This window comes from Cannabis sativa, chromosome 1 (assembly GCF_029168945.1).
Source record: "Cannabis sativa cultivar Pink pepper isolate KNU-18-1 chromosome 1, ASM2916894v1, whole genome shotgun sequence".
In the NCBI taxonomy this organism is placed as follows: domain Eukaryota; kingdom Viridiplantae; phylum Streptophyta; class Magnoliopsida; order Rosales; family Cannabaceae; genus Cannabis; species Cannabis sativa.
This window is the reverse complement of record NC_083601.1, coordinates 6,369,628-6,379,393: the sequence shown is the minus strand read 5'-3', so window position 1 is coordinate 6,379,393 and position 9,766 is coordinate 6,369,628. Positions and strand designations below refer to the sequence as shown.

General features: G+C 33.4%; 1 long non-coding RNA gene across 2 annotated transcripts; it reads left to right on the top strand.

The window, feature by feature from the left end:
* Positions 1 to 772: 772 nt before the first annotated feature.
* On the top strand, positions 773 to 3,562 carry LOC115715939 (uncharacterized). Of its 2 annotated transcripts, XR_009684205.1 has the most exons (5): positions 773 to 1,374; positions 1,460 to 1,515; positions 1,731 to 1,897; positions 3,017 to 3,087; positions 3,222 to 3,562. It is a non-coding gene; the product is annotated as an uncharacterized LOC115715939 (long non-coding RNA). The 2 variants fall into 2 exon arrangements; XR_009684204.1 differs by having other exon boundaries at positions 1,034 to 1,374; positions 3,017 to 3,562.
* The last annotated feature ends 6,204 nt before the right edge of the window (positions 3,563 to 9,766 follow it).

Below are 9,766 nucleotides of genomic sequence, written 5' to 3'. Positions count from 1 at the left end.
AAGAGATTTCATATACATTCAGGATTCGTTTAGTACGTTATATTGTATTATATTAAATTGGATTATATATCATATTTTTATATAATACTATATTAAACTTTAATTTATACTAAAATATTATATACTTATATACTCATACAGGTCAATACCACATATATAGTTTTATATAAAAATATTACATAAAATACAATTCAAGATAATATTATACAATACAATACGATGTAATACAGTATACCAAATGAATCCGACAATCTATATATATATATATATAAAAGATATATGAGCGGTCTAAAATCTATCTAATTATCATTAGTTCTTTGCTTTCTCTTTAATTAATTCTCTCATTTTTATAAATGTTAATTGACATAAAATGTATACATCTATTTTTTTTTTCTCAGTTTTAATATTTTATTAGATTTATTAACATTTTTTTTAAAAAAATTTATTTTTTGTTAGTGATTTTTTCATAATATGTTTTTCTTTTATTGAGAGTTTATATACTTATTCAATCATTAATGAAGGTTAGAAATGATTATGGGGCCTTAACTACAATATTAGGTACATTTTCAATGGAAACATCCCAAAGGCCACTTTCACTATGCAGCTATATACATAATTTATATTTTTATATTAATTTATTGTTCATATGTCTGGTCAAGTATTCTTTTTTTTCACTTTCTTAATCACATACAGATTCTCAAAATTGATCTACATTTTTGTATGTGTATGTATAATTTCTATTATTGATTAATTTTCTTAAAAATTATATATATCTTTATATATTAAAAGTGCCTATTTAACGACATTTCTTGGTTTCTTGGTTTAACAGAATATACCTTAAAAATAAAAGAATATTCTGTTAAATTTAACGATGTTAATACGTTAACAAATAAACCCAAAAAATTAAACAATCTTTTTTTAAATTAAAAAAAATCATATTAAAAAAATCATCTTATCTCTCTAACAAACCTGTTAAATTTAACCCCAAAAAACCATCCACGTTAACTTTAAAAAATAATAAATAAATAAAAGAATACTAGACCTCTACTTTGTCACTCTCCATCCTATTTTCTCGCAAAGACAGTTTGATTTATCTATGCAGAGACGGAGCCAAAGAGAATGAAACCCTAGAAATGGTTTTGGAATCAAATGTCAAATGGGAAAATATGGAACTTATTTGAAAAAGAAGAAGTCGAAGAGGATGTATGCAGAGACGGAGCCAAAGAGAATGAAACCCTAGAAATGGTTTTGGAATCAAATGTCAAATGGAAAAATATGGAAGAAGTCGAAGAGGATGAACTAGCAGAAGAAGGATAAGAAGTTCAAAAGGTTAATAGTAAAAGAGAAAAACACATTCCTATTTAGCTTTTTCAGGTATGTATCTTTCTTTTATAATAGTAATTTTTTTTTTCCTTATTTGAATTTTTTGGTATGTGATTTTTTTCTTTCATTTTCTCAGTTGTGGACACATTTGGGCTCACTCCTTAGAGATCTCCTCTCAATTCCCTCTTGCAGGTTACCTTCTAAAAATATATATATTTTTTCAAAATAATAAATAATTTAATTTTGAGGACTATATGCGACTCAACAATACAATTTGAGATTAATCTCTTCGTCAGACGAGCAATCGGAGGATGATGCATAAGTCATTTATACTCGTGTTCGTATAGCCATGGTGGCCATAGTTTTTTTTTTCAAAAACATAATGAATTGTTGTATTCACCCTTCAGATTTGTGGATGAAGTTCAAAGGTTTCGACTTTAGCGGCCCCGTTTGTGACATTTTTTTTCAAGGAACCTCCATCAAAATTGCAGATTATGGGCATAGTTCAACTCAATTGCGTATAAACTATGGAATTGTTGATGAGGCTAATTCTCATGACTGCTTGGTGATTGAGGTATAATATGGGCATAGTCCAACTCAATTGCATATAAACAATGGAATTGTTGATGCAGGCTTTTAGTATGTACAATCGTAGTGTTTAATGCAGTTCTTGTAGCTGTTTTATAATCCTTGTCAATATGATGCCACCTTGGCTCACATTTACATATTTCAGCTTCCCCAATGAAGCTTAAAACTAATGGTAAGAGAAAGTTCGAAAGTTCGAGCTTCTTTTACCTACATACATTACCAGGTCCAATAAAATAATATTGTTGTCTTAATTTCAATAGGATTTAAGTAATGAAATATGAAGTATTATTTCATGTTTCTTTGATATTATGGATAAACTGCCAATACCCATTTTCCATAAACTGTGATATTACATGCAAGTCAATTTAGAGTCCAATAATAATATTTGAACCAAGTTTAGCAGGTGTTAAGTGAATTCAGGTATTAGAGTTGTATATACATAATATCATATATGGATTAGGTATCAAAAAGGAAAAAAAAAAGAGGTGAATTTTACTTTCAGTTTTTCGTGTCCATGAATGAAAAGAAAATAGAGTAATTAAAGTAGTAACTTACATATTAGAGAAAAGGAATCATTTTCTATGTGAATTTTCTTCAAATGGGAAACATAGCTTCTCATATGCATTGTGAATTTGTGGAATTTTTTAACAAAGCTATATATATACTTCATGAAGTTTCGACACACCACTTAGCAATTTATTCTTCTCTAACAGGAAGAGAAATGGATATGTGAGTTGAAGAGTGGGGAAAGAGTAATAACACTTCAATGCTTCAACTTTATAACAATTACTTTATCATTTTTTTATTATTTTTTTTTATCTTGGATGAGCTATATTTTTGTGGAGCTTATTAGGTGTAGGTTGTGTTCCTCAACTTTATGACACACATAATATTACAAGTATTTGGAAGAATTTAGCTAAAATTGATGGAGATGGGAAACTTCAATTAAGCTGATGGGTCACTGATCGTGTATGTAGTGTTTACTATGAAAAATTGATATCTTCCCTATGAATGTTTAGGCTAACTATGTTGTTTCCGACTTTAATGTTTTTTTCTTTGTTCTCTCTCGTTCTTCTTTATTTACTCTTTTTTTTTGGTATATCAGAGATGGCCAGGAATTTCAGTCATATATTCTTCAGAACAGGATACACACCAACTGACTACCAATCAGAATCGGTAAGTAATTTTTAATTTAAATTTCATGTCATAGACATATTTGTTGCTTATTTGACTAAGAATTTCTGTTTACTTTCATTGTAAGTTCTTTGTTATATGGTGGCTGCTAGCTTCGAATATTGTTTGATTTGTAGGAATTAAGAGTTAGCCTACTGATGGAGCAATCATTTGCTGTCAAGTGTCCATCAATATCTTATCATTTAGTAGGTACCAAGAAAATGGCGCAAGAAGTAACAAAACTCAACGTGCTTGTATGATACATAGCTCTAATTTATCATTAATAAGAGTGGGTTACCCTGATTGAAATTGTAGCCTTCAATCTTAGAGCTAGCATTTTCTCCTTTAACTTGATTCAGGCATGACAGATGATTTATCCTGCGCATCGCATTCCTGGTTTGAACACTCTCTTGGTGTGTATTGGCTTGCTGAGAAATATGTTCTAAAGCTAATAAATTATCAGGTTTTTCTTGCTTTATGATCATTTAAGACTAGCTGTTAATTCAAGTCTTTAATTTCCACTACGCTATACAATGTAGTTGCTAAGCTTTTTTTTAGGGTTTGGATCTTAGAAAAAGTGCTATTTTAATTTTACTTCTTGACCTTATTCATATGTTGCTTCTTAATTGGAGGACTTTTCCTTGATGTGGGTCATAGAACTTTCTATCTGACTTTCTTCCCTAAGTTGTTCGTGGTTGTCCATGGTACCTTGAATCTTGAATGTATATTCGTTATTTTGCCTTTTGTAAGGAAATTATCATTTTTCCTCTTAAGCATATTTTCATCATTTTATAACAGATATTATTAAATTTGATTGTAAGTTTCAGCAACTTATATCACTGCATTCTCTATGACTTTTGCTTGTTTAGGTGTCATGAACAAATATACTTAAATATATAATTAATGTTCATCAAAGAGTGAAGGCAGCCCCTGCACTTTTCTCTTCCTAGTGCTTATTTGATCTTTTTATACACTTAATTTAAATAGCCAGCATTGCTATTTTTTCTCTTTTTACATGTGTATAGTCATCTTTATTCAGAGTTGATTATTACACATGGAGTTTATTTAATTAAATTACAATACATTACAAATCACAACAATTATAACAATTACAAAGCATAATACATTACCTAAAAACAGTTTAAACATACGTGCAATTGCACGTAACTTTTACCTAGTATATATATATATATGGTATTTGTGTTATTTAGAAAGTATATACTTTTCTCGATTGTTTTTATTTACAAAACATTAATTCAATTTTAAATTAAGCTTTGTTTTTTGCTTGAGCATCAATTCATATTTTGTGGTATAGACTATCATAGTACCATACATTAAAAGATTAATTTATAGCTTAAAAATAAATAAATTACCATTATCTTCTTAATTCTTTCCTTTTTATAGTTTTTTTATATATAAAAAAAATAAATCACCATTCTTATTTATTTGTTTTTTTTTTTCATTTTTATAATATTTTACTTAAAAATTTCATTAAATCATATTTAAAAAAAAAACAAAAAATAAATAAATAAATAAAACAGTAGAGCACTCAAAACAAATATCCACTAAATTAAAAAAAAGCAAAAAAACAAATAACCATATAATAATAATAAAAGAAGATTTTGATATTAGTTTGTTAGATTAAGTGGTTTTTTTCTAAGACAAAAAGAAAAAAAAAATATTTTAAGTTATATATAGATATATTTTTGAGTTATTTAAAAAAATAAAAATAAAATTGATATTCTAATTTTGGTTGATATAGAGAACGATTCCGTATATGATAAATAACCTAACTAATTTATTATTATTAATTTTTTTTAAAAAAATATATAGCTTCAAGAATTAAAATATAAACATGTAGGTTGAAGTAGTTGTGGCTTCATAGTAAATATGTTCCTGTGGCTTTATACGGTGTGTTGTGCAATTATGGGGACGAGTCAATTTTCCATGTGTTGGTTCAATGCTCCTTTTCATGTTGGCTCCGATCGGCGTTAGGTGTTGGTGATTCTGCATCATCCAATTTTTTTGACTGGTTTATGGAGGTGTTAGCCGTAGGCAATAAGGGATTGATTGAAGAAGTTGTCATGGTTGCCTGGGCAATTTGGAAGGCTCGGAATGATATGTTTTGGAATAGTAAAAGTTGTAGTGCTGCTGATGTTGTTTGGCTGGCTCGTACTACTCTTCGACAATGGACGTGTGCCCAGTCTAAGCGGCTGGATTCGGGTTCCCTGGCTTCCAATCGCACTGACACAAGAGAACACTGGTCCAAACCGGCTGCTAGACAGATAAAAATTAATGTGGATGGGGCAGTTTTTGAAGACACAAATGAGATCGGCACTGGTTTTGTAGCGCGCGACCATGATGGTCGAATAATTGAGGCGTTTTCAACTATTTCTTCTGTCAGTTGCCGACCCGAGATTGCAGAAATTCTAAGTGTCAAAGAGGCACTTAGTTGGATAAAGAGGCATAATAAGTCGAATGTCATTTTAGAGACAGATTGCATCTTAGTAGTTCAAGCTATTCTTAGTTCGGTAGCTATGCCTTCTATTTTTGGTCTCTTCGTTAAAGATTGTCAATTTATTTTATCTTCTTTAAGTAATGTTTCTATTGGTCATGTTAAACGGTCTGCTAACAAAATCGCGCACTGTATGACACGTGGTGCTTGTTATTGATCAGGTCGTCGTTTTACTGAGAGTGATGCTCCCATTGCTCTTCAGGCCTTTGTATTAGCGGATGTGAGACAATGAGTAAGTTAATAGGTCAGATACAATAATAATAACGGGTGAGATATAGTGAGACAGCGTATGAGATACAGTGTTGAATGATCAGATATAAAAATAATGCATTATTTATAGGAAACATTCCATTTTTTTTCTACACCACTGTGACAGTCAGTAGTCCCGTGATCCGTAAGGGGAAACACCGGGTAAGCTGTACAATCCCACACCGCCTAGGGAAGGTCAAGCGGGATGATTCTGAGACTGTGTAGGTATGGGACTACACAGTTGAAGAGAGCTTAAATGGATTGATTGGTACTACCTATATCAACAAGGTGCATCTTGTTTTTCGGTAGCCCATCTCGAAAGAACTCCACAGTTAAGCGTGCTTGGCCTGGAGCAATTTCAAGCATGGGTGACCTCCAGGGAAGTTTTCCCAAGATGCGTGTGAGTGAGGACAAAGCACGCTGAAAACACTCGTGTTGGTTTGTAGGGTCAGTCATCAATCCAGGAAGCAGCAAGAGTGGCGTACTCGTGTATAAGAGCCATTAGTCCGTGGGTGTAAGGGCCCAATGGAGGCTTGAAGCGAGGCCGTTACAAATGGTATCAGAGCCTTGACCCAGCCGGAAGTGTGGTCGACGAGGACGTCGGACCCGCAAGGGGGGTGATTGTGACAATCAGTAGTCCCGTGATCCGTAAGGGGAAACACCGGGTAAGCTGTACAATCCCACACCGCCTAGGGAAGGTCAAGCGGGATGATTCTGAGACTGTGTAGGTATGGGACTACACAGTTGAAGAGAGCTTAAATGGATTGATTGGTACTACCTATATCAATAAGGTGCATCTTGTTTTCCGGTAGCCCATCTCGAAAGAACTCCACAGTTAAGCGTGCTTGGCCTGGAGCAATTTCAAGGATGGGTGACCTCCTGGGAAGTTTTCTCAGGATGCGTGTGAGTGAGGACAAAGCACGCTGAAAACACTCGTGTTGGTTTGTAGGGTCAGTCATCAATCCAGGAAGCAGCCAGAGTGGCGTACTCGTGTATAAGAGCCATTAGTCCGTGGGTGTAAGGGCCCAATGGAGGCTTGAAGCGGGGCCGTTACAAATAGTATCAGAGCCTTGACCCAGCCGGAAGTGTGGTCGACGAGGACGTCGGACCCCGTAAGGGGGGGTGATTGTGACAGTCAGTAGTCCCGTCATCCGTAAGGGGAAACACCGGGTAAGCTGTACAATCCCACACCGCCTGGGGAAGGTTAAGCGGGATGATTCTGAGACTGTGTAGGTATGGGACTACACAGTTGAAGAGAGCTTAAATGGACTGATTGGTACTACCTATATCAACAAGGTGCATCTTGTTTTTCGGTAGCCCATCTCGAAAGAACTTCACAGTTAAGCGTGCTTGGCCTGGAGCAATTTCAAGGATGGGTGACCTCCTGGGAAGTTTTCCCAGGATGCGTGTGAGTGAGGACAAAACACGCTAAAAATACTCGTGTTGGTCTGTAGGGTCAGTCATCAATCCAGGAAGCAGCCAAAGTGGCGTACTCGTGTATAAGAGTCATTAGTCTGTGGGTGTAAGGGCCCAATGGAGGCTTGAAGCGGGGCCGTTACAACCACACTATAAAAAATAGGCACCTTTAGTAACAACATTTTACTAACAATATAAGGGCCCAATGGAGGCTTGAAGCGGGGCCGTTACAACCACACTATAAAAAATAGGCACCTTTAGTAACAACATTTTACTAACAATATAATTTTTTTTTGATTAAATGTGACTTTTAGTCACAACAAAAAGTTACTTGTAACTAAAACATGGTATTTAGATACAAATTGTCACTAATTTAGTTTTAGTCACAACGTGACTAAAAACACATTTAGTCACAATAAATTGTAATTTTTGTGACTAATACTTTTAGTTACAGATATTTTTGTTACAACATAGGAATGATGATTTATAATTGTCATATTTTTTTTACTTTTACTGATAAATTTTATTATAACTAAAAGTTAAAAAAAAAATTATAGTGCCACCTTATTTACTTATTTTTATAATAACTATTGTTTTTAGCAAAACATTTTAAAATTTTATATATGTATATTAGTAAATATTTAAAACTTCTCAATAAATAAATAATAGAACATATTAATAAATTTTTTAATAATCCTCTAAATAATAATAATTAATATTATTGTGAATAGACATAATTTATTTTTTCTTATTTTATGGAGTTTTACTTTTAATAAATAAAATGATTAATAATAATTTATAATTAAATATTATTATACATTAAAATAAATTTTAACTTATTATATATTATATTAATAAATAGTTATTTTATTATAATAGTAAAAAAATTAAATTAGCCACGCAAAGAGCGGCTATATTACTTAATTTAATTATATTATTGTATACAATTTAAATATATTACTCTATGCATTTGTGAACATAAACGTACTAATACTATACATATAAGTTTTCCTATATATCCGGAAGGTAACATCAAATGTTGGGGGTTACCTCTTTTTAGATTCAGGCAAAATGATACCGAATTTAATTTTATCCTGAATAATCTCACGTCCAAACTTCAGGGCTAGAAAGCGAAGACGTTGTCTAAAGCGGGTCGTGCCACCCTTATAAAGTCTGTGGGCTTGACGTTGCCCATGTATGTTATGCAAACGACCAAGCTCTCGAGCCGCCTTGTTGCTAAGATTGATGGAATGGTTCGTGATTTCTGGTGAGAGTTTGAAAAGGATAATCATGGTCTCCATCTAAAAGCTTGGGATAAGCTTTGCCTCCCCAAGTCTTTAGGGGGTCTTGGATTTAGAAAAACTAGAGAGATGAATCAAGCGTTTATGGAGAAATGGGGGTGGAACCTCTTGACTGGTAACCAATCCCTTTGCTGCAGGATCTTGGAAGCTAAATACCTTAAAGGAAAGCTTTTCCTTAACAGTACTTCCAAAGATTCAGATTCTTGGTTTTGGAAAAATATGGTTAGAACCATCTCTGTCTTAAGAAAAGGAGCTTACAAGTTGGTGGCGGATGGAAAGGATACGAAGGTTTGGGAGGACCCTTAGATAGCTCATAAGAAAGACTTTTGCCCTCGTTCTAATGGTTCCTCCACTAGTAGAGTGAAAAAAGTTGTCGAGCTTCTGTTAGATAATGGCAGCTGGAATATCCATAAGTTATAAACAGTCTTTTTGATAAGGAGACTGTTTCTGCAATCCTGAAAGGGGGCATTCCGTATGGCCAGGGCAATGATAGATGGATTTGGATTGGAAAATAATGGTCGGTTCATGAGAAAATCGGCCTATCTAGCCCAAGCTTTAGATAGGGTACCTCCTTCTGAGGTTGCTCCTTCGCTATGGAAAAAGTTGTGGAATTGTAATATCTCATAAAGGTTGAAGACTCTGTGGTGGTGTATCTTGTCCAAGGCAATCCCAGTTTGATTTGAGATCTATAAAAGGTTTCCTATTGAGGATGTTAATTGTCCCCTTTGTGGGACAGAGAATAAATCTATTGAACATCTGTTTCTTTCCAGTAATGTGACTTTTCACTTGTGGCGATCCTTTCCTTGGGGTATTTACCCTATTTGTGGTACTGGTATGTTGGAAATTATTTTACCAGGATCTTAGATCTACTCACAAGTATGTTGATTAACACCCTAAATATGAACTTCTAAAACGATTATAAAATAAACACATATAAAGTATGAGAAACCTTACATTGGATGCAGCGGAATAAAATGTCTCCTTCCGTTCAAATCTCTAACCCTTGTATCCTTTCTGTCGCAGAGTATTATCAAGATCTGAACCTGGATCTCTTTCTCTCCTTTCTTTAGTGTTGAATCTCCTTCTTGTTGAATGTCTTTCTTCACGATCTTCCTCATTATGATTGAGGTATCACTTGCTGTGTGTGGGCACTACTCTATCACTAAGAGGTTCAAAATTATTCAAGGAAGAAGAAGAGTGT